Genomic DNA, 27801 nt, shown 5'->3' on the forward strand with positions numbered 1-27801 from the left:
GAAAGCTGAGCACTGAATTAAAGTACTGTGACAGTAAAAATGTACATTTTTATAATATTTATACATTAAAGTATAAATCTTCCAAGTATCTCAGAAATCAAACATCCCTTTGCCAAGATAGCAAAAGGTTTATTTTTTCAATTGTTCAGTGAACAAATAGCATTCTCTAGAGAGGTTAGTGTTTTTTGTTGATGCTAAAATTCATTGATATAGCTTAATTATTCCAGTTCCATTTTTCACATTATACACCTAATCTTAATCTGTTTTGTATCTTTGTGTACATGGGCATATATAGAGACATGTGTATATATGTATTCCTTTTACCACTAAGAAGTGGAAATTATTCCAGTTTGAAACAAATGAAAATATTTTTGCTACAGAACTATGATAGGAAATATTTTAAGCCTAACAGCTATTGATTTAGATAGCAGCTTTATCTGCTGAAGGATGAAGGAAATGGGAGTGGTTAAGAAGTGAATAAATGTGAACTCTGTCTTGAAACCCACAAACAAATTCCCTTCCTCCTTTCCATTATCACAAAAGCCTAGAGCATACATCAGCTTAATTCTTTTTATCTTTCAGAGTATTCACATTTAGAATACTTAAATGAAATTTGGAACATGCCACTCCACATTTTTACTCCTCTCTTGTGCTATGTGTCCTTTATTAAAACCAAAGACCTGAAAAAGCTGTTGGTAGTTTACAATACAAAAAAACCCCCACTGTTTTCTCCACTACGAAGCACTTAAATTCTATTTGGGGCAAGCAGGATTATTTGCCTTACAGAAAGACCTCAGCAACCAATATTTCAACAATGAAGAACGGGACAAACTTCTGATACTGACTTTGAAAAGGGAGCCAGCTGTTGAGCAAGTAGTGGAAACAAAAATGAAACTGCAAAATGGTGTGGGAAAAGCAGGTGATGAGCAATGAGCTGAAGGAGGAGGAATGGAGGACAGGAAGGATGGGGGGACAGCAGTGACAGGGGCATCAGAGGTCCAGGCAGAGGAATACCTGAGAGGAGCTTTCAGGATGAAGACAAGATTTAGTGCAAAAACATAGATGCAAGCTGCAAGTGAGCTGTGGAAATGTGTCAGTGGGAACAGGCTGGTGAAATGTTACCCTTGTCCCAAGGGGACTTGGCAGGGAAAAGGGTCAGAATTACATATCCATGTTTCCTTTTGAATTATCAGCACTGTTGGTTCACATCCCTCTCAGCCTACAGGGAGCACTAAACACCTTTCCTTGGCTGCACAAACCCCTTGGTGGCCTCCCCTGGTCCATGTCCTTGCTGTGCTGGGGACCCCAGAGCTGGATGCAGCCCTGCAGGTGGGATCTCACACGACCCAAGTGCATCCTGCATGACATATCCTGCCTCTGGTGCCTGGCAGTGGCTGCTTTTTTGTGTGCAGGTGACAGTCAGCTGTTCTTGGCTTTTTTATTACACAGGAGCACCCTAGGTGGCTTCTGTGGTCCTAAAAAGAGAGAATCACTTATTGGGTACTCCCTGTGTGCTTGCTCACAGCCTTTCTCAACACAGATTCTGGAAAGAATAATCTGTTCCTCCTTTGTTTCATTTCTGGAAGCCTTTCTGAGGAGGAATTTTTGCATCAAATATTGTTTTTCTTCTGGAGAGGCAGGCTGTCTTATAATACAAATTAAAATCTACACTGCAGAGTATTTTTTAACACTAGAAACTGAAAACAAAAAATAAAAGTTCTGTGTGTCTTGCTGTCAGCACAAGTTCCAGAGTCTCACAGTTGTGATTTGGACATAGGAATAATGTGTAGTCCAATGTCCAGAAGGAGGAAAAAATATTCCAAAAACAAAAACCACAATACTTAATTCTCACAATTCTTGGGAGGCTGTAGTAATCCTTTACAGGAGCTAGACTCACAAATGACTGGAGAGTCAGAAGAGTTTAGAGGCTGATATGATGGTTCATAGATGCCTGGGAAGAGCTGCTTTATTGCATTTTTTTATGCATTATTTTTCTATTTGCTTTTAGGCAGGGAGAGCTGTAATAGTTTGCATCTTATCTACTCAGGAGCCTCTTTCTGTAGATACAGCTGTTACTTAGATTTTGTAGGGTCTGAAAGCATCTTTTCTTTCTTATGCTTACATTTTTAATCATTAGCAATCAGCATCAGTAGGTCATTAGCAATCCAGCCAATCCTGTATTTTTCCAAGTGCTTAGCTGCAATTAGATGATATCTCCAGGTGTTTTTTTTATACACATTTTTTTGCTTCAGATGGTTTTGTCTAACGCTTTATCCCAGCTCTTCAACAGTACAGATACACAGCTGGCTGCTCTGGTTACTGTAATAAATGGATCTCTCCATGGATCCTCCTCAAAAATTGTCAGGAGAGCCAGAAAGCTGGCAGAAGAAGTTTGGATCTGATTAAAGCTCATGTGGGTGGCCAATTTTCTAGAGAAAACCAAGCCTAACTCTCAGAACTGAGTGAGATCAGCCTCTAGGGAAATTCAGCCCACTTCACAGTCTCTCAGAATCAGTCAGAAAAAGGTGCTGAGCTTTGCCTGACTTCTTTCATTTCACTCCAGAAAGATTTCTCAGTATTTAAACAATCAGTATAATTTTAAAAAGAAGCAGCACAGGCAAAGAGCCCCTGCAAGTGAAGCTACAGAGACCTCCAGTGTAAAAGCTGAATTTACAATGAGTTGTTCCTTAATAAACAGCTTGGGGAAGGGATCAGACAGGGGCAACCCCTATATGCTCTCACTATTGGCAAGTTCACAGCACACCAAATGATAAGTCAAAGGAAACACAACAATGTTATCTAAAATACACAAAGGGCATGAACTGATATGGATAATGGCAAATAGACTATATAAATAATCTTAAGAAGATGTTATTAAAAGCCAACACTTCTATGCAGCCAATGAAATGTGAGATCCAGTGTTGTTTGCCATTCCCTTTCAATTGTACCATAATGGAAACTTCTGATTTTCCCTCAGCATCACTAACAGAGGTTTCACCAGGGCAAAAAAATCTTACTGCTGGTGCTGGTGGCCAGAGTGTAATCCTCATTGTGTAGTGGAACTTCTGAGTGCTAAAAAATGTTATCTGCCCCAAAACTTGGACATGAATAGAAAGAAAATTGAGCAGCAAGCTGCTCAGCACTTGGGCTGCTGGAAGTAGCAGCAGTTCCTATTTTGTGGTGAGGTTTTTTCAGGTGATCTGCCTTCCCTAAATGCTTTGAATAAGAGTATTCTGACACTAACATCTTAATTTTCCTCACTCTTGTCTTCTCGCCAATAGATCAAGGCCTTAGCACATCCTTCATTGTGTCTCTCCAGGGAGAAGTATGTACATTGTAGAAACCAAGTAAAATTTGAAGCCAGCTATGCTATGATACAATGCTATAAACCCAGAGAGACAGAGGTAGAGATATTTTTGTTCCAGACCTAGCAGAAATTTAAAACATTTTCTCCAAGAGAAGATATTCTATTCCTTGCCACTGCTTCTGGAAAACAGAAATGAAGCAACACAAACTGTTCCCCAGTTTCCTGTCTTTTATATTATTCCTATGAAATTTGACTCTCCAGGTTTCAGGTCACATTTGCAGAAGATATAGAACCCCAGCATTAATTCTCATTTTAAAAGTAGCTCTCAAAACCATTGACTAGACAAAAACGGATGTACAAGTCCCAAGAGGAATATTTCAAGGAATTGCAAACAATTCTTATTCAAATCTAATATGGAAGCCTAGCTCTGTTCATTGTCATTCCTCCTCTGGAGAAATATAATGAGCATTTCTCCCTTCTTACAGCGGCACAAACAAATATGAATAGACCGACATTAGAAGAGGTATTTCCAGGTAGAAGACTCAAATCAAGCCCAGTCTGTGCTCTCAAAGTATAATGAAGTTCTCCTTATTTTTGCCTAGGACATAGAGTATCAATTATCACATGTGATATGAATTTCTAACAATGAGTATTTCCACAAATTCAGTTCTCTCTCCCATTTTATGACTGACAGAGCAACAGTGAGGTGAATAGCAAGAGATTAATTTCCTCTTCTCTCACACAGAAGTCTACTGCTATAGGACAAAGAAACACTACAATCAAGAGGGCCATGTAGAGAAGAAAACGTGCTGGTTTATGTAGGCTTTCTTTTAAAACAAAATGCAACTGCTGTTCTGTCCATGGGTTTTTATTAATAAACTGTGGCTGATGCTGCTGGCACCTTGCTTCTGTTATTGAGATGAGTCCTTCCAGCTTCCAACTGTGCTGGTGTTTTCTCTTGGGATGGGATATGGTCTGCAAGAGTTCCATTAGTCTAAAAGAGAAACATCTGCTTTGAGTGTGGAGCAATCTATTGGCCGAGCTCAGCAGTAGGTTCACTGCAGCTGGTCAACTCTGCCCTATCTTGTGTGCGTCATGGAGACCAAAATGAACCAGCATTTACTGGTTTTCAGTGCATTCCTAAAAGGAGATATGATTCAGATTAAAAAGATGATTATATTGGCTGTTTTCCTTTAATATAGCTTTGAGTTGCGAGAGTAGGTTTTCCAGAAAGACAATACTGCTCAACTAGAAAGAAGGAACAGGCAAGTTGTTATTCCCTTTTTTTTTCTGGATGTGGAATTCTAAGTAATTGCATCCAAACCCAGGCTAGAAAATTACCAGGGTGGGACTACGTGAATGCTGTTTTGGCTTTAAAGTATGGCCACTTGTTGTAACTTTGAAATGTAACTTTGCCAGTAAATCTAGAAAATTCTGTTTGTGTAATTGGAATTGCCTCCACATCATGAGGTGCTTAAAAGGTTCTGTTCCACATAAAAAAAAACCCTCTATGGTCTCTGCTTCCTATGAAACATTAGTCAGACTGAAATGTGTTTTTTCAAGGAGATTCTTTCTAACTTAACAGTAGAGGTAGCCTTGTACGAGTTACATAGAATTGCTGTTCTTAATTCCATAATTCATAATTCACAAATGTGTCATTCAATTTTATAAAAGTGAAAGTCACTAAAAAGGCCAGCTCTGTCGAAAAAGGGCTTGATTCATTTCTCTATTACACTGCTTGAACTGCTCCAGACATCCCTGTGTGCAGCCCAGACTGGTAAATCTGATGTTACCTCCTTAACTTAGGTTATTCCAACAAAATTAATTGGCAAACCTCAACAATTCTCGTTATGTCTGTGGTACATTGATAATGTAGGTTGTTTTAATAAGGATAAAAATGTCTGGGAGAGGAGAACATTCTTGTGTCTACAAGTCTGCTCCACAGTGGTTATCTAGGTGGTTTATGCTGCAGCCCATACAGAGGCATATTTGTTTTGCTACAAATGTATGCTTTTATAAGGTGTTTTGGGATCCACTGGTATGGAAAAAAAAATATTACTTCCTGCATGGCTTTTTTCCAAAACTTAGAGAAGAAAGAAATTTCTGGTGGAGAGCAAATGTGAATTTCCACACACTGCCATCAAAATCCTGACTTTGCTTATATAGAGCTCCAAGGATTTTTCTCCCTGCTTCCTCTCTGTAGGTAAAATAACAGCATGTTATCTTCAGGCCAGCCATGCACAACTTCCACACCCAAATTCTCTAATTCTCTGTCAAATCACACAAAGAATATAGTACTACAAACAAGTTCCCTCTTCTTCTCACCCTGTAAACATTACAGGCCCACTAGGAACAGCAGCAGGCGTATAATAAACTAGGAATTCAAATTCACACATATTTTACAGAAGAAGGTTTTGTAGGCAGAAACTGCAATCAAAACAACCTGTTATAAAAAGGCACTTTGTGAGTCAATCCAGTAGAGACAAGAAAAGCTCTCTGGTGGAAGGAAAGACCAGCACTTGCATTCATATTTTCCCCGTTACTGGGGGTGTCAGGAGGAAAAAGTATCACTCTAACATTGTTTTTAAGGTTAGTGTTAGCCTATTTCAATTTTTTTAAATATTACCTCTAGCAGATGGGGAGTTGCAACACCCTCACCATCTGCTGTAAATTCAGGATTTGGATGGCTTAATGCCAAACCCTCAAAGAGCCATCAGTTTGTGTATCATTCTATAAGATAAGCTTTATAGTTTTCAATTTCAGAACCTCGCTTAAAGCTGGTTTGGATTATTCTTCAGGTCCCAGTGAATTTGCTCAGGCTTGTCAGCATCACATTAAATATGTGTTAGACCAAATCATCCTGTTTGATTCTATCTCCTCTTCAAACATTTATTTTTCTTTTATTTTGTCATGGATACACATGATTCCAATTAATATCTCCTTTAGTGTGTCTTAATAAAGCCAGTACACTGCTGTTGAGGAGTTTTCTGAAAAAGCTCTCCTGTCAGTGTGACGCCCTTGTCCATCCATCACCGCCCTCAAAACTTCAAAACATGTTCCTGCTGGATTGGGATAACCACCCCTACACTCTCCCTGGATTTGTAACTCAAGGCACAAACTCCAGAAGGCTGGACACAACTCTGTTCTTTCACATGTACCAGGAAATTAATATTAATTCTAGAAAGGATAATTTTAAGCAAAGAAATACCAACAAAAACCAAACAAGCACACAGTAGAACATGTTTCAAAAAAGAAAGATCATTTTTTTCCTAGCAATATCTGGGTAAAAGGAGACATTTTGTACTATCCAGCTGGAATAAACAACTGCCATTCTCCCACATGGGTAACCCTGAAAACACTTGAGAGCAAATTTCCATTGAGTAATGTGGTATTTAAGTTTGGGGTTTGTCTGCCTTTTTTCCTTCTCTTCTTGTACAACTCAATCCAACCCATCCAATGCAGTGGATGTAAGAGAAGACTCTCTCACAGATTACAATATAAAATTATTTACCCCTCTAGGGACCCCTAATAGTTTTTGCTCAGCATGCATATAAGCAAGCTCTGGCTGAAAATCCAGTTATTGTCTGAGTAAAAAGTGAGGGAAGGATTCTGTCACATTCTGTTTGGCGTTATTCTTCTAACTAATTTTTTTTTAAACTGTTGAGAATCATGAACTGGACATCAAAAGCTAATTTGTGAAAGCCTCAAGGCTACAAGATCCAGCTTATCTAGAACAATTTACATCCATATTATCAGACTTTCTATTTCTACTTTGAACTGTGAATTTTCTAGGCTGAATAACACATTATCCTCATGTTACACAGAGGTGGAGAGCTGGGAGGAGATTTACCCAAGTCCTCACCAAAAACCATCTTCAGGACTGAGAACACAGGTGGTAAAACTCAACTTTTCTCCAAAAAACTTTTCTCTGCTGTTAATAAAGTTTTGACAATTGGCATCATTCACCAGTCTTGACTTCATTTCCTGCTGGAAAAACACAAGCAAATCATGCTGCTAGCGAAAGTTCTTGGAAAATTAATAAACTCATAAATTAAACAAATGCTTGAAAAACAAACTGATAAAAAAAAATCCTAGGAAGATTAAGGAAGCATGAATTTGCAGGAAGGGAAAAAAAAATAAAGGGTTCTGAGAACAGTCGGTACTTTTTTGCTTTTGTGGCAAATTGTTTATAACCAGAAATGGATATCATCAAATATTATTACTGGATGCTGGATGCTGTGCTCACATGCACTGGATGGCATTCTTTGGCAGGCAGGTCTAGGCAGCTGCCAGGAAGTGTCAGTGCAGTGTGGGTGACAGAAAATGTGAACGTGGGAAGAGCGTGGGGTGGTTCCAGCGCTCCCAGAGACACGTGCCACCTCCACTGGAGACAAACCAGCCCTGCAGAAGGCACCTGGACCTGAGCGAGCTTGGGAATGCTGTTGTGTGCTGGAGTCACCTCTGTTGGAGTCTGCAATACAGAGTGTGGGCCCTTGTTTCTGATACTTAGTTATAAGATCTAGAAAAACACTGAATTTCATGCAATGTGAAATTCATGAGCGTGTTTTCATGGTGATACATGAGAACCAATGTTAAAGTTAGATAGAAAAAGCTAAAAGTGTGAGTGTGTAGATTAGAAACTATTTTTAAATCACAGGGTGAAAAAGTTAGTTTAGAGAACAGGAGACAAGATGGAGGATTTAGGGTGTTGTCCCTTTTCCCTTCTTTCTTCTTCATGTTCTTCTCCTAGAGGTTTTTGGGTAATAGTGAGTGATTGGATAGAGAATGCCACAGTGCATCACACAGGTGATGGGTCATTGGGTCTTTAAGAAAAATAATATACGTGTCTATTGTTAATTGGGTAACAATAGGTATAAAGATAAAAGAACTGCGTATTTCGGGGCCATTTTGTGCATCAGACACGAAGTGTGCCACAAGGCCTTGTTTGTACCATCAGAAGAAAGAAATGTACCAGATTGCAAAGATTAACCTTGTGTAGCCAGCCTGGAGAGACCTGTTAATTTTGGTGATCACCTGTTAATAAACACGAGAAACAAGATTTTAATGAGCTCGGGAGTTTTCTTCGAATCACAAGAACTGAGATAAGCAGGGCTCCCCACGAGGGAGGATCCCAAAAGAATTCAGTCCAAAGGAGGCTGAGAAATCAAAGAATAAAAAGAAAAATACAGAAGAGATGTAGCAGAAACAGAGAAACAGGAAAAGGGCTTTTTAGAGAAAAGTTACAACCTCCACCCCAAAGGAAAAGGGTAGGAAGGCCATGAGAGCCAGCTGGATGACTTGGAGCCCTGGAACAGCAGGATAATGCCCCCTTTCCAGGAAGCCATGCTGAAGCACTCCATAAAAACATGCACTTCACTTGGGATAACATTTGGAGTGTGGGTGGCAATCCCCAGTGAACTTCATAGCTGATGTTGCATTAAGCTGTTTGATTATAAACAGCACAATTAGGGCGAAAAAAAAATAAAAATTGGAATCATTTTAGAGGTGGATGAGTATTGTTAGCACCAAAGAGAATTAACTTTCATTCCTGGAAGAGTGAGTGATATTTAAAACCACGACAGAGTGGCACCTAGAAATCCTACACACACGTGGAGCACAGCTTGTCAAATCTGAAGGTCTTTGGCAAGATACCTAATCTTCATGAAAAAAAGGAAAAAATACCATTTTTTAATGCATTCAGATACAAAAATTTATATTGGTATCTACTGTTTTTGAAGCTCAGGCCACTTCAATACTATATTTGTAATTCTAGTGCCTTAAATTTTATACTTTTTTGCATTATCATCCAATTTTCCTCTTCACTAAAACTGATGAAAATTTAAAAATATATGGCTTTTAGCTAGCAATTGGTGCATCAACATTATAAAAATGGACACTGCAAATGCAATCTAGCAGGATAATCACAAAATAAAACTGTTTCTTCTTGAACATAAATAACACAGAAGTCAAGGAATAAATGGAAAACATGGACTATGTAGTGTCGATGACAACATTCACTGCTAATCCACCACTCTCATATTGACTACCATTTTGATCTCATGAGTAGTTTCATGAATCCAATTAATTTTAATTAATTGTGGGGCAAAACATATTCATGTGACTCACAGTGGCAGCATTTTGCCCCAAGGATGTGAGGCAAAACACACAGAAGCCAGTGGAAAGACCACAGCTGACTTTAATGGGCTTTGGCCTGGTTCCATAGTGTGGAGCTTATTCACCAAAATTAGCTCCAGTCAACTCTGTAAAGACTCTTTGTCTTTGGAGAAGCTGTAGACTCAGCTCTTAAACTTGCTTTTGATTAATAAAAAAGATGAAGACCTTACTGAAAAGCCAAGAACACACACACACAAAAAAAAAAGAAAAACAAAAAAAAACCAAACCCTTGAAAAGGTTTGTCTTCATCTGCCCAGAGTGTGAGGAGCCCTGCCAGGTTTCCCAGTGATAACTGCAGCACAATAAACGTGTTTCACTCCAGAAATGCCGTGTGACGCATGAGCCTTCTCTTTTCACAGGTGTTCCCTGAAAGCCAAGGGGTTCTTTTGATGTTTATTGACAGTCTGTCCAGCTTCCAAATGAAAATATGGTTGTTAGGATTAATAAGTTTGCTCTGCCATAAATCTCTGGGTTATAGGTGAGAGAATGAAATGGCAAACAAATATTGAAAAGGTCAAAAGCCCAAACGGCTGGAACACGTATATCACTTACCTCTGGATTCACATTGTCACCATCTCAGAGTAGCAGTAACTGTGCTACTGCTGTTAATATTTAGCACAGAAATGGTATTTCACTTTTCCTGTGCTGTAGCAAGGGTTCTGTGAGAATTCACCTCCAGAAATGGTAGTCCAGGCATTTTTGGGTTCTTTTGTTTTGTTACCATTTACCTTTTACAAAAACGCAACGACTTTTCAGAAGCCTGATTATGTATTGCCCTGAGTCCAGGAACTTTTTAATTCTGGAGAACAGGAACACCTACAAAGTCCTTAATTAAACAATCCTTATTCTATCATATGGCAAAACCACAGAAACACTGTGGGCACCTAGTCAAGAATATGTGCACAGTAGATTTCCTTGAAAGGAAAATGATACTAGGATCATCCTAGGTTGATTCAAATCTTTGTAAGCTGGCAGCTAAAGGCTGAATCAGGCATTTTATGAGGAAACCCATGTTTTATTCTAGCCCACTATGAATTTTATCAGGGGGAGTTCACATCCTGGAAAGGTATTATTGACAGAATTCAGAAATTTCTTCTCATTTGCCTCTGCACAAAATTTTTCAAATCTTCACGTAATCACTCTTTACCCTGCTGTGTGAAGAAAAGCAATAGAGCAGAAAAATGAAGCTTCTCTTTATCATTCTAGCATGGTTCTGTCACAGACAAATCTATATTTTACAATCACATACTTAATAGTTAACACATGCATCTTGGTGTTTTCCTGCATAACAGGTCACAAAGCAATCCAAAAAAGCCTGAGCTGAAGGAAAGCAATCAGTAATTTGCCTAGTTCTGTCTGTCAGCTCTCTATCCAGGTACTTGGTGTGCCATGTCTGAGCACCCCACAAAGATTAATGTAGTCTTTCAACACTTCTGCTCATCCTGCCCTGGGAGAGGCCTCATTTTCTATCTGCAGATGCAATCCAAGGAGAAGCAAATTGCTCACACCGAGTCGAGAGAGCTTGTCAGAGGTGAAAACTGAGCACAGGTCTCTGAGCTCCAGATGTGGTGCCTTGATGATTCTCTCTTGCTGGAAATTTCTCTCAAACACATCCTTTTCTTCGTGTCAACAGGAAGGGTTCTGCAACATACTAAAACCAAAAAACCAACCAAATTTAAAAATAAACAGCTGCAGTGCCAACAAGCAAGTTCTGAAGTAGGATTAGTAGTACTATACATAAATGCATGGTTAAATGTCTTTTCTTCTCAGTGCTCTGTGCTACCACTGTCAATTATGTGGCTGCTAAATAACAGTGTAAATCACCTTTTCTCTTTAGGAATGTTTTTGTCTTCCCCTACTCTCATCTCCTTCAAAAGTACAAATAATCAGAATCTAAATATCTGTTGCAAGTGCTATTGAAATAGGCATTAATTCAATTAAAACTAAAAAGTAACTGATGAAAGTTAAAGATTCCTAAGGAAACCAGGTAATTAATGAATCCATGCCTTCACCTCTCCTGAGCATTCTCAGAACTGCCAGTTTAAACCTTGGCCATCACAGACAGCAATCAGGCAGAAGGAATCAGGCAGAAGGAATTCACACTGTCAAGTAACAGGACACATGACGCAACACCCATGATGGTCAGATTCTGCTTTTATTAAAGAATTAAAATTTCAGTTTCATTAAAATATCCATTTTGATCCTCAGAACAGTAGAGAAGCAGGCCTCTCAGAGCTGTAATTCCTTACACATTGATTACTTTTCTCCTAAAAGACACAAGAAGATAGCTTGTTGTGGCTGTGATCAGAAAAAAATGGTGATGTATAGAAAACAGCAATAATCAGAGCAACTCAACCTCACCACAGGCTTTTAGAGCTGGATTTTTCAGCTACCCATCCAGATCACAGCTGCTGTGCTCGTTCTGCACTACAGGGAATTCATTCTGGGATTTCAAGTAGAACATCCTTGGCAGGGGCACATTTTTCCAAGTGAAGCTCTACAACTAATCTAGGCCACTTGTGTGACAGGTTATAGTGGGAGATGGAAGAATTAACCCTAAAATCCATCTCCACAATAACATGTGCAAATTTCTCTTTGATAGGTTTTAGGGTTGTTTTTTTTCCTTCTCTCTGGTCTTTTGACAAAGCTGAAAGCATGGACAGAAACCCAATTTAGACTGAGGCCTAACTTTCAGATGGGCAAAGTTAGGAACAACAAAGCCAGTTCAAAGCCTTGGTATTTTTGGAACTGTGGTGAAAAGTTTAGGGAAAATGCCATCAATTCCAACTTTCAAGGCTTAGCAGGAATTGTGTCAGGGCTTTAATGCCAGATTTGGGCTGTTTGAGAGCGTGGTGTAGGCAGGAGGAGTTAATAACATGGCCATGGCATCAGGTATCTTATGGACATAGCTAAGTTAAATTAAGACTTGTTAAAATCTTATTTTTCCTTCTTATTCTTTCCTTCTGTCAGCTAAAACTGCTATAGCTAGGACATCCCACTGGAGCTGACCTCCCAGAAATCATGTCAGAAGGAGTAGGCTCCTTTGTATCCTGTCAGAATCGCCATGTCTTCAAAGGTGACAGGAAAAATGAGAGTTCATTACTGGCTGCTTAATTATGTTAAAGATGCCAATTCTCCTTATCCAATACCCATTTCTATAGATGGTTATTGGCACACCTTCTCAGGTGCCACAGTCTGTTAGCAGCTTAGGTGCTAAAACTGTGTTGTGTTATATAAGATGTGACAAACCATTTTGCAGATAGGATGCACCTGTAACCATTCTAGAATAATTAATTGTAAATCTTCAGGTTTTCTGGCATCAGTTTGAAAATAAGTACTCCATTCAATACATCACTATCAGAATAAGCTATCTAATTCTCAAGTCCCTCACTTCTTGGGAAGTCACTGCTTTTTGAGAATATAGAACAAACAATCTGCCACTTTCTATTACTCTCTTAAAATTTAAATGATTAGATGTTCTCTTAGAAGCCTAAAATTGATGGACCTGAAATTTAATTTTAGAGCCATCTTTGATTTAGTGATGACAATTATGTTTGCTGTGATCCACCATAAAATAACTTTTCCAAATATCATTTTTCTTTTTTTCTAAGAACACCAAGTTGTTTTTATTAAGTTCTAGCATTGTGAGATAAATAACATGCTCTTAGTTCTGTCTATTATTTGAAAGGAACAGAAAGTGCCTTACTGCACTTTTAATTGTGCTTTTCAAGGTTTTCACACATTCCCCTGGTGAAAATACGATGCATTACTTTTAAAAATTTTGCAGATATTTCAGACCAGAAATAAACAGACAGAAAAGAGAAACTAAAGAATCTTTTACTGATGAATATCATTCTAAGAATTATAGGATTTTTATGTTGATAATTTCTGTCTTGCATGCTAGCTCTGTCATGTTTTCCCTGTTCCCTGATCCTGGGCTTTGTTAAATTGAGAAATGTCACTGTAACTACCAATGGAACTGTAGGAAAATGCACAAAATTTAGATGGCATGACTTAGCTTCCATTTAGATAACTAATTCATTGCTTGTGTAAAGCTTGAGTTTACAAATAAATTTGTGAAGGGAATGGTTTTATTGTTCCATCTCAGCTCAAAGCCTGATACCATATGGCAACAAGATGAAGAGAAGAATTTAGAAGACTTTTTCAAAATACAAGAATGGAATGGGCCTGACAGTGTCTCCCTTTCCTGCTCTGCCATCAGAGGCAAACACACACCTGAGCTCTTTCACAAACAGAACTTCATGAAGTCCTTATTAACCAAGAATTAATAAGAATCTGTGGTTTATAAGACAAATATTTTTGCTATTTCAACTGGAAATGTGTTCCATTACATTTATCTTCCCATTGTCTTTCAGTGTCCAGTTAAATTCTAATTACGAGCCATGTGCATTAATTTATTTCTGTTATCACATTTTCTGGACTAACCAACTTTTCCTGGACGGACATCCCCATCTACCAGCCCCACCAAATTCTGCCTTGGATTTAAAATATATGTCTTGTTGAAAGTTTTATTGAAACTGGAATAATATTTCAGAAAAATAAAAAAAAAAGCTGTGATTCTGATGAAGTGCCACTTTCCAACACACACATAAACCATTTCAACAAATAATTCCTGACCACATTTATTACATAACTGAATTTTTAAAGGTACCTCAGAGAATAAGTTAAATAGAGTCCAGTTATGTTTTCTGAGAAATCTCCCAGCTTCCTGATTTTTTCTGTGGTTATATTCCTAAGCAGCATGCAGCACTATATGGGCTATGGTTTGCTGAGCAACTGAAAGCATTTTTGATGTCACTGTTAGTTTGAGCCAATCCATATGAACAAGTTCAAACATTGCTGCCCTATTTTGACTGAAGTAGACTCAGTTCCCTAGGGGCAGGGAAACATTGGGACCATAACAGAGAAATACATGCATTTGGAAAATGGAGACTGTCTGTGTAACTAAAAGATCACATATTTTTTTTCTTTTTTTTTTAATAAGGAAGAGCAAGAATATGATGAAGACCCTATTAAATTTAACCAGACACTGGGCTGGCTCTAGTGCTGTATTTTCCTCGCATCACTTTCAGCCTCCAAGTGAAAAACCAAGTATCATGGCAATAGTCCTACCTGAAAGACTGGATTTACTACCTGGGGAGAAAAACCTGCCCCTTTTCCAGATCTGCTCTCATCAGCTCCTTTACTCAAGCCCAGGAGTGACATGTGGGAGAAACTGTGACCCCATGAGCTGAGGTCTAGTTCTCAAAAGCATTATCCAGCCCCAAAAGGCCTGGTGAGTTACTAGAGAAGTGATGATGAATTTCCATAGAAGTTCCTATGTTTTTGGGGGGCTGGGGATTATTTCCTCTTTCCTAAAGGTCAGCTTTTTTCACAACCTGTTTGCACTGAGCTGCATTTAACACTGGAAGTGCAGCTCAAGTGCACCACAAGAGCAAACAGAAGTATACACTCAGTGAGAATACTTCACTGAGACAAGAAACCTTGAGCTAAACATTTACAAAGTTCCTATCCAGCAATTACCCTTTAAAAAAAAAATTACACTGTGATCAGGGAATGTCTAACTGGGGAGGAAGTTTGTTTTCACAAGCTGTTGAACGTGATAGGGTGTTTTTCTTTAAATCATAAATCTGCTGACTTTTGTGGAAGCTTTTGGAAAGTATGAAACATGCAATTGTTTCAGTGAGGGGTTTGCTGAAAAATGCCTGATGGTTATCTTTAAATTATTAGTTTAACTAAACAGGAGAAGTTGAATAGCTATAGATGGATAGATATTTTGCAGGGAAATACCTGGTTGTATCTGCATCATTCATCTACAGTTCTCAGCTCTCCTCAAAGCCCAACAATAAAAGCTGCTCTGGGAATCACTGGTTTACAGTAGGGGATTTAAATGCATTTAAAATGCCATGCTATGAGGAATCTCTGCAAGTACAGAGTTAATATAAGCCTCTTGTCTGGTCCAAAATCCATGCAGTGAATGATAGCTTTGGCTTATCACTAAACAAGCAATTTAGTGCTTCTCTCTGACTCCCAACATCCCTTAAATGGTGACTGCAAGACCACAACTGCCTTGAGCTTTTCATTGTTTAATGGCAGTCTTTAATGGCATAGGAAAAGTGGATTCATACTTGAGGATGAAGGGACAGATGATCTGAAGGGCATACAAGGCTCTTTTTTCCTCTGCACATCACAGGAGCTTTCTTTGGTGTTACTGCTGGGATCAATTTTTTACTCCTGAGAGATAAAACTCACCTCATCAGAAAGAGTAGGTGAAAACAATACAGCCTCTCAAATCTACATAAGTCCAAAGGGTTAAATTTTATCTTCACTTTCAATTATTCCTATTATCAATTAAGCCAAAGAAATAACAATCACTAATCTACCCTTATCTGACATTAGCATGTACCCAGCTCAGAGTGCTTTATAAGCATGAGCTTTAGCTCACAGCTGCTGTGGAACAGGCAGGCTGCACTTATGCTCCTCTTACTGACATAGAAGCTAAAGCAAAAAGGAAATTGTGCACCTGCTGATAATCCCCCCAAACTCCAAAGAAACATTATCATAGACCTCAGAAGGCAAGAACAGCTGGAAAGGGGAAGGACAGTAAAGGTAAGACCGTGGGGTTTAATACACCTCCCTGAAAGGATGTGAAGGACTCTGAGATATGCAGGCAAAAAGACATTAGAAAGCTGTGGGTTTTTTTGGTTTTGTTTTGGTTTTGTTTTTTTTTTTTTTTAGCAGTCAGGTTGGGAAATCACACTTTCTTTCCAGTAAAAAAGTCGTGCTCAGCTCCGATTCAAGAGAATTTGTAGAGTTGAATTTTGTTGCCATGCAGATGAGCAGAATGCCTATCTGCACTGTAAATTCATCCTAACAGATGAGAAAATTCATCAGGCTGAGCATGCCAAGGGCAGTTCCTGTAGGGAACAGTGTGCAAGGGCCTCATAACTATCATCATGTCTGATCAATTTGAAGCCTCCAGCCCAGGAGCAGCAGGGTCATGTGAGGAGGCTGCCAGTATCAGCCAGGACAGGAACTGAGTGGATGCCTTGGGATCTGCAGCACAGGATTTTTCCTCTTTGGTTGTCACACCTGCCACATTCACCTTCATCTAAACACAGGTGAAAAAGACCCTTCTCAAGACAAGTAATCTGCTCAGACAGCCCTTAATGTACATCACTGAAATAAACATTTCTTGTGCTTACCAATGCTATTCCCAAATGATGTTTTATGAACTTTGGTATAAAATCTATTCCTTTCATGGTAGACCAGCAATGAGTTCAAACTAAATGCATAATCAATGAATAATTTTATGATGTGATCAAAACAATATATTGAATTTAGCCAAACTAGCTCCTGGGAAGTGACCTGAATCTCTGACCAGGATTTATAATTTCTATAAATTGGCAGGGGTAGGAGTCAGTTGAAGAACATGAAACAATTGAATGTATTTGTTAAAAACATTTAACACTTTATTTCTCATTTCAATTAAACAATCATAGCTATAAATTTTCTGCAGGAGGCATTATTTCCCACAGTCCAGAAATTACCTTTGGGACTTCATTTTCCTCCAGACAAAGCATGAATTCTTTTGCAGTGTATGTGAATATCTGTGTGTGAGAGTGCAGTTTATAATGCAATAGATTGTTTAGCCTCCTGCAGTTTACAAATAATAGAGGGAAGTTCCTTTGTTCACTACAATGGCATCTTTCTGTAGTAGAAAAATAAATATATTTACAATTTAGAGAAGGGACCAGAATTTCATTAACTATTTTTCTCAGACCAGAACCAGGAATATTTATGGGGTTTAAGAAAATGGTGTCATGTCATGTAAATGTCTTAATAATGAAACTAAATGTTTCTAAAAGGTAAAAAGATTGTGTCTGAGACAATGGTTTTATTCAGTCTGGTGATTATAAGCGTTTTTCAGTGCTGGTGCTACAGGTGAGAGATGTAAACCATCATAAGGAAATAAACAGCCAATTGTTCAGTTTTTACTGCCTCTCACTTGCTGCCACCTATGGCAAAGCTCCTTAGTAAAAGAGATTATTGTGCTACACCCAGGGACTGGGTCACAGGGTTCAATTTCTGGTTCTGTCCCAGGGTTAATCGGTGATTTCAGTGTGTTTATCATAACTCCATCAGCAACATGGTGACATTGACATTTCTACCCTTTCTCTCTTTTGTTTAGATTGTCAGCTCTTCCCAGCAGAGTGTTCCAGAAAAAAAAGACCTCTCGTAACACACTCAGAATATTTTTTAAAAGCTGAGAGAAGTGGGAAAGGACAGGCTACAGAGTCAGGATGAAATTCCTTGTAAATACAGACAATTTTTCCAAAATTATCTTGCTCACCTATCAGAATACAGAAAAATAATACAAAAAACTCTGGAAATGCTGATAATGATAATTCAATCATGATAATTTAAAAATTATCTGTTTCCCTGGGATAAATTACTAAAATTAACATACCAATTCTAATAAAATTTGAACAGAAAAAACCTTTGAAATGAAACAGTTTTTTATGGCTTGGTATAGCTATTTGGCCTTCCTAAAAAAAGCACATAGTTTGAACTTTGCAATTTTGATCCCTTTTATGCCACCACTTTTTAAAATAATATTATATTACATACAATACAATGTTGAAAAAACAAATCACAATGAAATGTGAGCATATGTAGACTTTTTGTCATTTGGGGAATTTCTACAATTTTACATTTCCCACCAGAAATTTACTTTACTGACTAAGATTCTATCTCAAATTTTTGGTCCTTGGAACCAAACAATGGGAAACTCAAGAAAGTGATAATTTGTGGACTGAGAAATGAGAGAAGCTGAACAAAAAAAAAATCCACAAAATATCACAAAAACTGCACTATAAATATATTGAGACATAGGAAAATTGCCTGGATAACTGTCATAAATTCTTTCTGTTAAAGGCCTGGTGTGGAATAGTTAAAGAATATCCCTCAGTGTGAAGGTTCTTGGTAGAGAGCACAAACCCTGTGTGAAGACAACAACTTTCAAATCCTGCTAATGGTACATGAACATCACCATTTTTCACATCTGTGTGACCACTGTGTTATCACCTACCCACGTCAGATAAAAACTTTCCCAGGACATTGCTGCAAGAAGGAATTACAGAAATTACGAAGGCACATAAAAGAGGGCAGGGAACAACACTCTGCTCCTTTCCTAGCAGCTGTCAGAACCAACTCTTGGAGCAGAGAAATGTAAACTGCAGCTCTGTCACACATACTTTTGAGATGTGATGTCCTGGCCAAAGAAAGATACAAACTTGTTTATCTTTAAAAAGAGACAAGAACACTGACCTTGAAGATCAGATCAAGTATAAAGTGGCCTAAAATAACAAACAGAATGTATGTCATATCTCCAGGATTCATTCCTCAAGTTTACACACGGAACTCATAAGTGATTCTGGAGAGGCTGATCCTGTGAAATGCTTTTGAGGACTCAGAGGCCAAGAAACCAGAATTTTGGATGCTCAGCACCTTCCAGGATCACTTTGATGGGAAAAAAAGAAAACCAGAATGCCCCATTAAATTAAAATCAAAGGGCTGAATACTGATGGCAGGATGCTGCTCTATCTTGCTTTTAATGGACTTCTTTTTGGAGCAAGAAAGATTTGCCCTCAGTTGAGAAGGGCGAGGTTAGGAAGCACTTAAACAAACTGGGCACACAAAAGTCCATGGGATCTGATGGGATGCAGCCATGAGAGCTGAGGAAGCTGGCTGATGGCCTTGCCTGATTATCTCTGAGAGGTTATGGCAATTAGATGAGCTTCCTGAGGCATGGAAGAAATAAAAGTCATCTCTGTCTTCACAAAGAGAAAGAAGGAGCATCTAAAGAACTGCAAGTTGTTCAGCTTCACTTGCATCCCTGTGAATCTGGTGAAGCAAATAATCCTGGAATCTTTTTTCAGACACGAAGGATGTAAAAGTTCTCAGGAGCAGTCAGGATGAATTTCCAAATGGCACATAATGCCTGACCAAGCTGGTAGCCTGACTAGCTTGGTGGGTGACAGGAGAGCAAGGGATGGTGTTTATTTGACTTTAGCAAGGCTTTTGACATTCTCTCACATAACACACCCCCAGATAAATAGTTTAAACACAGGTTAGCTAAGTAACAGGGAAGTGGATTGAAAACTGGCTGAATGGCTGAGCCCAAAAAGGTGCAATCAGCCACAGAAAGTCCAGCTGAAAGTGTCACTAGTGATGTATCTCAGGGGCTGATACCATGTCCTTACCTTTTCACCCCTTCCTAAATGTCCTTGGAAATGGGGCAGAGAACATCTGCAGTGAGTTTATACAGTATATGAAAAATAGTGGAGTGAGTTCTGTATGGGATGGTTGTATTGGTGTCCAGAGAGACTTGAACAGATTTTGGAGATATTGAAAACCTGATTACATCAGCATCATGCTGAGCAACCTGCTCTGGGTGACCCTTCTTGTTCTTTTCTAACTTTACTGAGTCTATAATTTGAGAGTAGTTTGAATGAAAATCCAGACACAAACAAACAACAACAATAATAGGAGAGAACAAGTAAAACCATGACAACACCTTTATCTTCGAAATTGTCTGCAAGATCCAGGCAAGTAATATCTGTTTTCTGAAATATTTGCCTTTTGGTTATTTTTTAATTTATTTATTCCAGCCAGCTTAGTGATCCTGCCATATCCAGCTCCTTAGTAAAAGTGTGCATCTGCAATTCATTAGTGCCAATTTTATTCTCAAGCTTAAATACTAATTCAAAACAAATTTTAAATCTTGCTTCCATGAGCAGTTTCTCTAGAAATATAGGACCAGAGTTAAGTTTGTATAGTAAAGGATATAAAATCTTAGAGATTGTGATCAGTTGTAAAGCATAAACACAGCTTGAATTCCAGAGCTTTAAGATTAAAACAGCTGACGTGGAGAAAACAGAATTCATCCCCAGTAGAGGTGGCTTTCTATGCCTTTAGGAAAAATTTCCATAGGTGCTGGTTTTGTATATTACTTACTCTTTGTAAAGCTGCACAAGCATTAATTAAATGTAATAATTAATTACTAATATTTCTCTATCTGCTGCCATACTAAACACAAATATTGTTATGCCTGTTATTGGACATTTTCATACCTACAGAAGTTGTGACTCTCCTCAGCCTCACACAAACAATGGTAAATCTGCACTAGCAACATCTTGTGTTTGCTCTAGCAAGCCACACTTATTTCTTTTGAACTTCTTTAAAAAATTAGTGTTATGACCACTGGATAACAAGGACTAGATTGCAATATCTGTGCTTGCACTGCTCCCAGCTTAACTGCAATTAAAGTTCAAAGATCTTTACAAATACCTCCACTCAACACAAGGTGTACCTTGAGTTAGGTAAAATTTATCCCCATAAAAAGAAAATCCATCTTTTCAGGATTTATGAGGCACTTAGATCATAATGTTTGTGCTAAACACTGTACAGAGAGTGTGTTTGACCCTTGGTCTGCTCAAGGGTGAGGGTTACAATTCAGAAGTCTCAGGTGAGTGGTGGATTTAGTTTAAGGCCTTATCTGCCTTGAAATCAATGACAAAACACTTTTCTAACTCAGAGAAAAAACACATTTGGTCCCATTGCTGAAAAAATGGAAGAAAAGATAAATGATAGGGTTTTTTTCCATTAGAGGTTCCTTGTTATGAATATCAATGGCATAAGAAGGAGTGAAAAGTACCAGAGCATGGCAAGTTTTGAGGCTCCTAGATCAAGGAGTGCCAGCTCTGTATCAGTCATTCCATAGCCCCTCTTTTGAGGGATACCAAAAATTGCCCTTATGCCTCATATCTGCCTCACATTTCACATCCTATAATTCCACACTATAAAAATTCGACACACAGGAAAATGGGAGTCACAGTGAGAGGAGGGAACAGTGCTCAAGGATTTCATTAGTGTTGTGTTGATTTGATTTACGCAGGGCAATACCAAACCACATGTATTGCTCATCGGTTCACAAAGCACTAAACCCAAACCACCGCTTTGTCAAAAGGAAAAATCAAATGACAGTCAGGCAGAAGAGTTTCACAGTATAAAATGTTGGTAATGGAACTTGTAATTTTCCAAAGATCTTATTTGTTTGCACATATTCCAAACAGAGACTCTGCAGGAAGATGTACATCTTCCATCTCCATAGATTTTCTGTGATGAGACAAAAGCAATAAACTGTAAGGGCCTATAGACTTCTGGGTAGAAAGCTTGCACTTGTAGCACTGAGTGAGGATAATTAGCACAGAAATTCTTATTGAGACCAATCTGGCAAGCTGGGTTGTTGCCAACACCTTTGTCCATTTGTTCCTTAATAGCACAGAATCTGCCTTGTGAAATAATATCCTAAAAAGATTGAGTTTGAAAAAGTAAACTCTAATTCACTTACCACATTTTTAATTAAAAAAAAAAGAAGGAAAGCTGAAAAGTGGGCATGGTTGCTTGCTCTGCTTTCTCATTCAGGTTGATGCACTGCACATTACAAAGAATCAGGAATTGCTTATAGGGATTTATATTTCCACAGAAAGAAATAGTTAATCAGTATTGTTTATCTTGTTGGAGAGAACAGTTAATTGTACCCTTAATTCTAAACCAGACAAACCTCTATTGTGTTCAGCTATGACAAAGTGTATAAAAAACACACCACAAAGTTCAGGCAAAGACGTCAGCAGAACCACTGAGGTGTTATGTGCAACAGATCTGAAAATCAAGAGAGATGGGAGCAAATAAAGCTTCCACTCAAGTTCTTTCCTCAGACCTCATAGTCCAACTTTTAGCTGACTTTACAGTACAGCTGCTCAGAACTGATATAAAATTCAAGGAAAACTGAAATATATTATAGAAAAGTTATTAATATATATATATTTTGAAAGCATTTGTTGCTTCCAAAGGGAAACAAATAATAGTTCAGGAACCATCCCACAAAATTTTTCTGGTAAGAATCTAAACAGATGCTAAAAGATTTCTTACAGCATCTTGAAGGATTGCAGGTGTTAGAACTACATGGTTCAGGTACAGTTTGTCTTACCACTAATTTTTCTTCAAACATTAATTTTTACTCACTTTATTAATTAAATCTTGTTGGCTTAATTTTTAACATAGTTAGGCTTATACTCTGAAAGATTCTAGTGTTTCTTTAAGAATGGTATTTAACATCTCCTAGAAGCGAGTTCTAGATATGTGTAAGCTTTAATGAAGTAGAGACAGTGCCCTGTAACAACAAAAAAGCAGGGGCTGACTCCTGCAAAAATAAAAATTACCCCAAGAACAAGATTTCTCAGTTCTAACACATTTATATTCAATGCTGGCCATCTACAGAATATTCCTAAGGCATACAAAATAGCCAAAAAATAATTGGTCTAAATCCTGCAGGTTTCTACCTCCACCATCAACCTAAATTTTAAAAGCTGAAAATTGAGGAAGAATGAAAAATAGTTTCTTTTGACCTTGAAACTTATAGTTGAGGTGTTTTTCATTTTAAATTATTAACATTGAACTTCACAGGAAAGCTGAAGTCTCTCTGTTAAATTGTTTGTTTAACTCCCAAATTTTGTAAAAAAATGTTTTATTTTTAGGAGTAGATGTCAACTCATATATGAAGCTGAGCAAAATCAAGACCTTTGAAGCACATAAAGGTAAATCTTTCAAAATGATTCTGTTTATTGACCAGGAGAGAGAGACTTTCAGAATGAACCCTGGCCAGCTGGCAAAAAAAGATATTAATTATACTTGTGATTGGAGGGATCTGTACTGAAAGATATTTATCTCAGGTGAGCAAGATCAACTGTAAGGAGAGAGGTAAGGGCTGCAGTTCATAGCAGATGTGAGCACAGATCTTGAATATTTGTGCCTATTTAAGCTTAGAGATTGTTGCACAAGCAGCCCAAGTGTACCTATAACAAGGGGATGCTTTTATAATGTCACAATAAAAAGACTTAGAATTTGATCATTTGGTCCTGCTTTAATATTACATCAGTTCACAGCAAGCATCCCTTCTAAGGTCCCTTTGAACTGCAGGATAGAACTGGGAGAACTAAAGAGCCAGGTTCCAAAGGTTAGCTTGCATTCCAGTAAACATTTGGCTGGCTGGGAGCAGATTACCCTGCAATGGAAGGTGTGAATAGTTAACATTCCCAAAGTGGGTTGAGACCAGCCACTTCCAGTGTTGATAACAATGTTCTCCAGGGGAACAGAGCAGAGTTTCTCCAGCACGTGATGCAGGCTGTGCAGAGGCTAGATAACAGTTCCAAGGGATTTGGTTTAAAGCCAGGTAAGTCTAAATGAGTTGACTTTACCTCTGACACAAGGGTATAGAGGAGAACCATAGCCTGTACAATTCAGTATGTTCAGAGAAACCCAGAATCCCATGGAAATGTGCAGTGGTGTCTTTCATGGTGGAAGTGTCACTGCTCTAACAGCACAGAAACTTGTACAAGAAAGCTTAAGTGTCAAAGATCAGAAAAAAAGCTCGACCATGTCAGCCTGAATCATAAATCCTCTAGCTCAGAGCCCCAGTGAAATCACAGAGAAATTGTATAGCTAAATTGAAATTACTATTGGACATGGTGGTCAATTATTCCCCATATTCACAGTAGATAAACGTTTTCCATTGAAACTGCTCTTTCTACAAATGTGATGCTAGAGATGTGCATTGTGCTGTTTAAATGCAATTGAAATTGATGCCAATAAAAACAGTTGTGCCTGGCTGACATTTGGGATAATTTAAATAGTTTTACTGTATGCCCCAGTTTATTGCTCTGCATACAAAGCCATCCCATGAGCCAAAAGCTATGTTAAACTATAACAACTTTGTATTTTCTGCAGGAGAATAAAAGGTGACAAGGAACCAGAACATTTTTCAGTATTAAAGCACATGATGAGGAACTATTTTCTAGCAGAGTACAACCATCGGAATGCTTTTGTGGTAGAGAACTTTTTGTTTTGGTGAGTTTTAAAGCCTGTAGGTCATCTGGAGACTGTTTCCAGCTCAGGAAGTTTTTGAGCATGTGGTTAGACCACAAAGTGATCTAAAACACTTTAAGAAAATGTGGTTTCTTTTTCCTCCTAAATTTCTTAATGTCACATTTGTCAACAAACACATCACAGCACAAAAGGCATATGATCCCACAGCAAACTGCCTTTAGGAGCTGGCATTCTCATCTAAGACTGCCCTAAACCCCAAAACCTTCCTGATGGCCAGCACATCCCTTATCATGGACCTGCATAAGCTTCATCACTACTCTGAAATCATGCTATTAACCCAAGGGTTAATGAGGCAAAGGCAGCAGGGCATTGTTTCATGAAGCTCAAAATCAGTGGAAGCCTCCTGAACTCACCCACCAGCAGAGGCACACCAGAACTGTTTCATGAATGCAAGGACAGGTAGAATGCTTGGCACAGTGAGAGGGGATTTTTTATTTATCCCTTGACCAGAACACCTGAACTGCTCTAGGAAAGGCTGTCAGTGTTCCAAGCATCCAAAGAAGCAGAAAGCAAGGAAACCTTTCCTCTGTTGTCAAAACAATTGGGACCTCAGAAATATTCTATAATCACTGGTGAAAATTCATTTTGCTAAACTCAGCTACTCCAAAATTATGATCAGGGCTTCTAAAAATTATGGGATTGAAAAATGGCAACGCTGTAAGAAAAACATCTCTGAATGCTGAGGTCATGGAAGTTGGCATTACCAATGTTGAAGTACTGTTTTACAGTCTGAGGGAGGGCAGGAAGGTTGGAGCAGAACAAGTCCCTGCTGCCCTGATCACCATCTGGTTCAGCTTCTGAGATCAAATCTTCTCTACAATTAACTCCTCTACTTTGAAAAAAAAAATTAAAACATTCAAAATAAATTTTAATTGAACTGTAACATTGAAACTAGTGATATTATGCTTTAAAGCATAAATAAGATTACTTTCCAATAACAGGTAAACACAATAATGTTAATTTGTCTTTGCATATCTATTTATACCTATGAGTTACACTATCTGTTGTTTCTCATAATGACTCAAATTAATGATAGACTCACTTTATAAAATGTAACTTAATTCTCTCCATAATAGAAATTTGGTTTGGATGATGGAAGTTGCCAAACTCAGCCGTCCATACAATCCAAATATAGAGTATGAAAAATTGGCTTATTTCAAACAAATAGAAAATAAAACACTAATAGTTCACAGAAACAGAAAACACAGACACTGAGTACACAAATGTATTTTACATCTAACCAGCTGTATAATAATTTGATGAATCCCAGATGCTGCAGTCAAGCAAGAGCTTAACTATGCAACTTATTTGAAACAGATATATATTATTTAAATTTATTCCTGTAATAACAGTGAAATTGACAGGTTATGAGTTTCAGCCTGAATTTTGTACATACACCAGAAACCATAGTCCTGTCTGTAAGCCACCTCAGTGGTCAAAAATGAAAGGTGCTCTGGTATTTACTGTGAGAAAGTAAGACTTTCCCAGATAGCCTACAAGAAAAAAATAATCCCACCTCTTTTCTTCCAAAGAACATCAATTATAAAGGGCCCTGAAGGAGGAGCTGAACTCCTGTTTTCACTCAGGACGCTCTGAGAACTTTCACAGGGTAACCTTCACATTGGAGTTATGTAAACAAATCAAATCCATAAACCACTCCAGGCCTGCCAGGGCTACATGGCACAGCAAAAGGTTTGAGGAAGGATGGTCAAAGATTCACTCCCACTTAAAGCCTGGTCTAGCAGCAAGAAGGCAGGGCAGTACTAAATAGGAGAACACGGAGAGTGGGAATGGGGAAGAACATCAGACTTCTGAGAAGGGGAAGAAATATTTACATTTTCTCCGAGTGACAAGAGTTAGAGACACTGGGCATGTTCTCTGAACATGGCATGAAATGGATTTACAGAAGGACCAGGCTTATCTAATATTTTGTGTGGACATGAAGTCCTTCATACTGCAATCTGTTTGCCTGTAGAATGCCCAGCTATGCACAGAGTTCAGCAGCTGTATCAGAAAAGGGGAAAGGAGAGGCAAAGGAATCTTCTCCTTCTTTGGTTTTGCAAAATGTTCTGGAGGAAAGAATACAGCTAGGGTAAATCTTAAGTCTGTTTTACCTGTAGTGTCATGTAGCTATAAGAATAAGGGGTGTTCTTTAGGCCGCTTACCCTAGTTTTGGGATTGTGCTGGAAGCGGTGCTGGTAGCACAGGGATGTTTCAGTTCTTGCTGAGCAGGGCTCACACGGAGCCAAGGCCTTTCTGCTCCTCACACACCCCACCAGTGTGGGGCTGGGGGTGCATAGGGAGCTGGGAGGGGACACAGCCAGGACAGTGACCCCAACTGACCACAGCCATGTCCCAGTCCATATGGATCGTGCTCAGCAAACAGAGCTGGGGAAGAAGGAGGAAGAGAGGATGTTCACAGTAATGGATTTTGTCTCCCCAGGTAACCATTACATGTGATGGAGCCCTGCTCTCCTGGAGGTTGCTGAACACCTGCCTGCTTGGCATGTGGAGAAAGAATTCCTCGTTTTGCTTTGCTTGTGTGTACAGCATTTGCTCGAGCTCTTAAATCCATGAGTTTTCTCACTTTTACCCTTCCAATTGTCTCCCCTATCCCACTGGGAAGGAGTGATCAAGCAGCTGTGTGGTGCTTAGTGCCTGTCTGAGGTTAAACCATGACAGATCTTTTCTCCTTTAGCCTATTTAATTAAATTAAATTATATCACATGACAAAAAAAATCTAATACCACATCTCCTTTAGGACTCCCTAGGGGAGCAATGTGCTTTTAGTTGTGCTTCCTAACAGATACCTGCAGAGTTGTCATTTCCTCAAGTGCAGCTCACAGATGTTCTCAAACTAACTTCAACCCCTTGCATCACATTTGGCATGGGAACTACAAAAGTCATCACTCCCTGCCTCCCACTTTCTTCTCTGCCAGAGGTTACCATAATCCCAGCAAGGATGAGGCTGAATGGGACATGTGTTGGGCTGCCAGAGTCCAGGGATTATTAGCTGAAAATCACAAATGGTGGTTTTGTGAAAATCATTTCACCATTTGTGAAATCACAAATGGTGTGCTAAATCCAAAATGCAAACTGCAGGTGCAGGGGTGATACTGAGTGTGCCAAAAAATCAGCTGTCACACACCAAACTCTGCACCACCACCACCACTGTTCTGCTTGCACTGCTCTGAGGTTTAAAACAGCAACTGAATACTTCTGTACACCTTCCCAAGAGCTGCTCAAACTATGGATTATCAATTCCAAAGGGGAAAAAAAAAAAGGGGAAA

At 38.6% G+C, this 27801-nt stretch overlaps 2 long non-coding RNA genes across 2 annotated transcripts in view; one reads left to right on the forward strand and one right to left on the reverse strand.

The window, feature by feature from the left end:
• Positions 1-10839: 10839 nt before the first annotated feature.
• Positions 10840-27801, reverse strand: part of LOC111923406 (uncharacterized) — a 32391-nt gene continuing 15429 nt past the window's right edge. The window contains exon 3 of the long non-coding RNA XR_015285806.1: positions 10840-11132. This is a non-coding gene — a long non-coding RNA (uncharacterized LOC111923406). The remainder of the gene's footprint in view (positions 11133-27801) is intronic.
• Positions 15955-27733, forward strand: LOC111923405 (uncharacterized). The gene is made up of 4 exons (XR_015285805.1): positions 15955-16111; positions 23104-23163; positions 24353-24472; positions 26955-27733. It is a non-coding gene; the product is annotated as an uncharacterized LOC111923405 (long non-coding RNA).

The sequence above is a fragment of the Cyanistes caeruleus genome, chromosome 4 (genome assembly GCF_971803275.1).
Source record: "Cyanistes caeruleus chromosome 4, bCyaCae1.hap1.1, whole genome shotgun sequence".
Lineage (NCBI taxonomy): Eukaryota > Metazoa > Chordata > Aves > Passeriformes > Paridae > Cyanistes > Cyanistes caeruleus.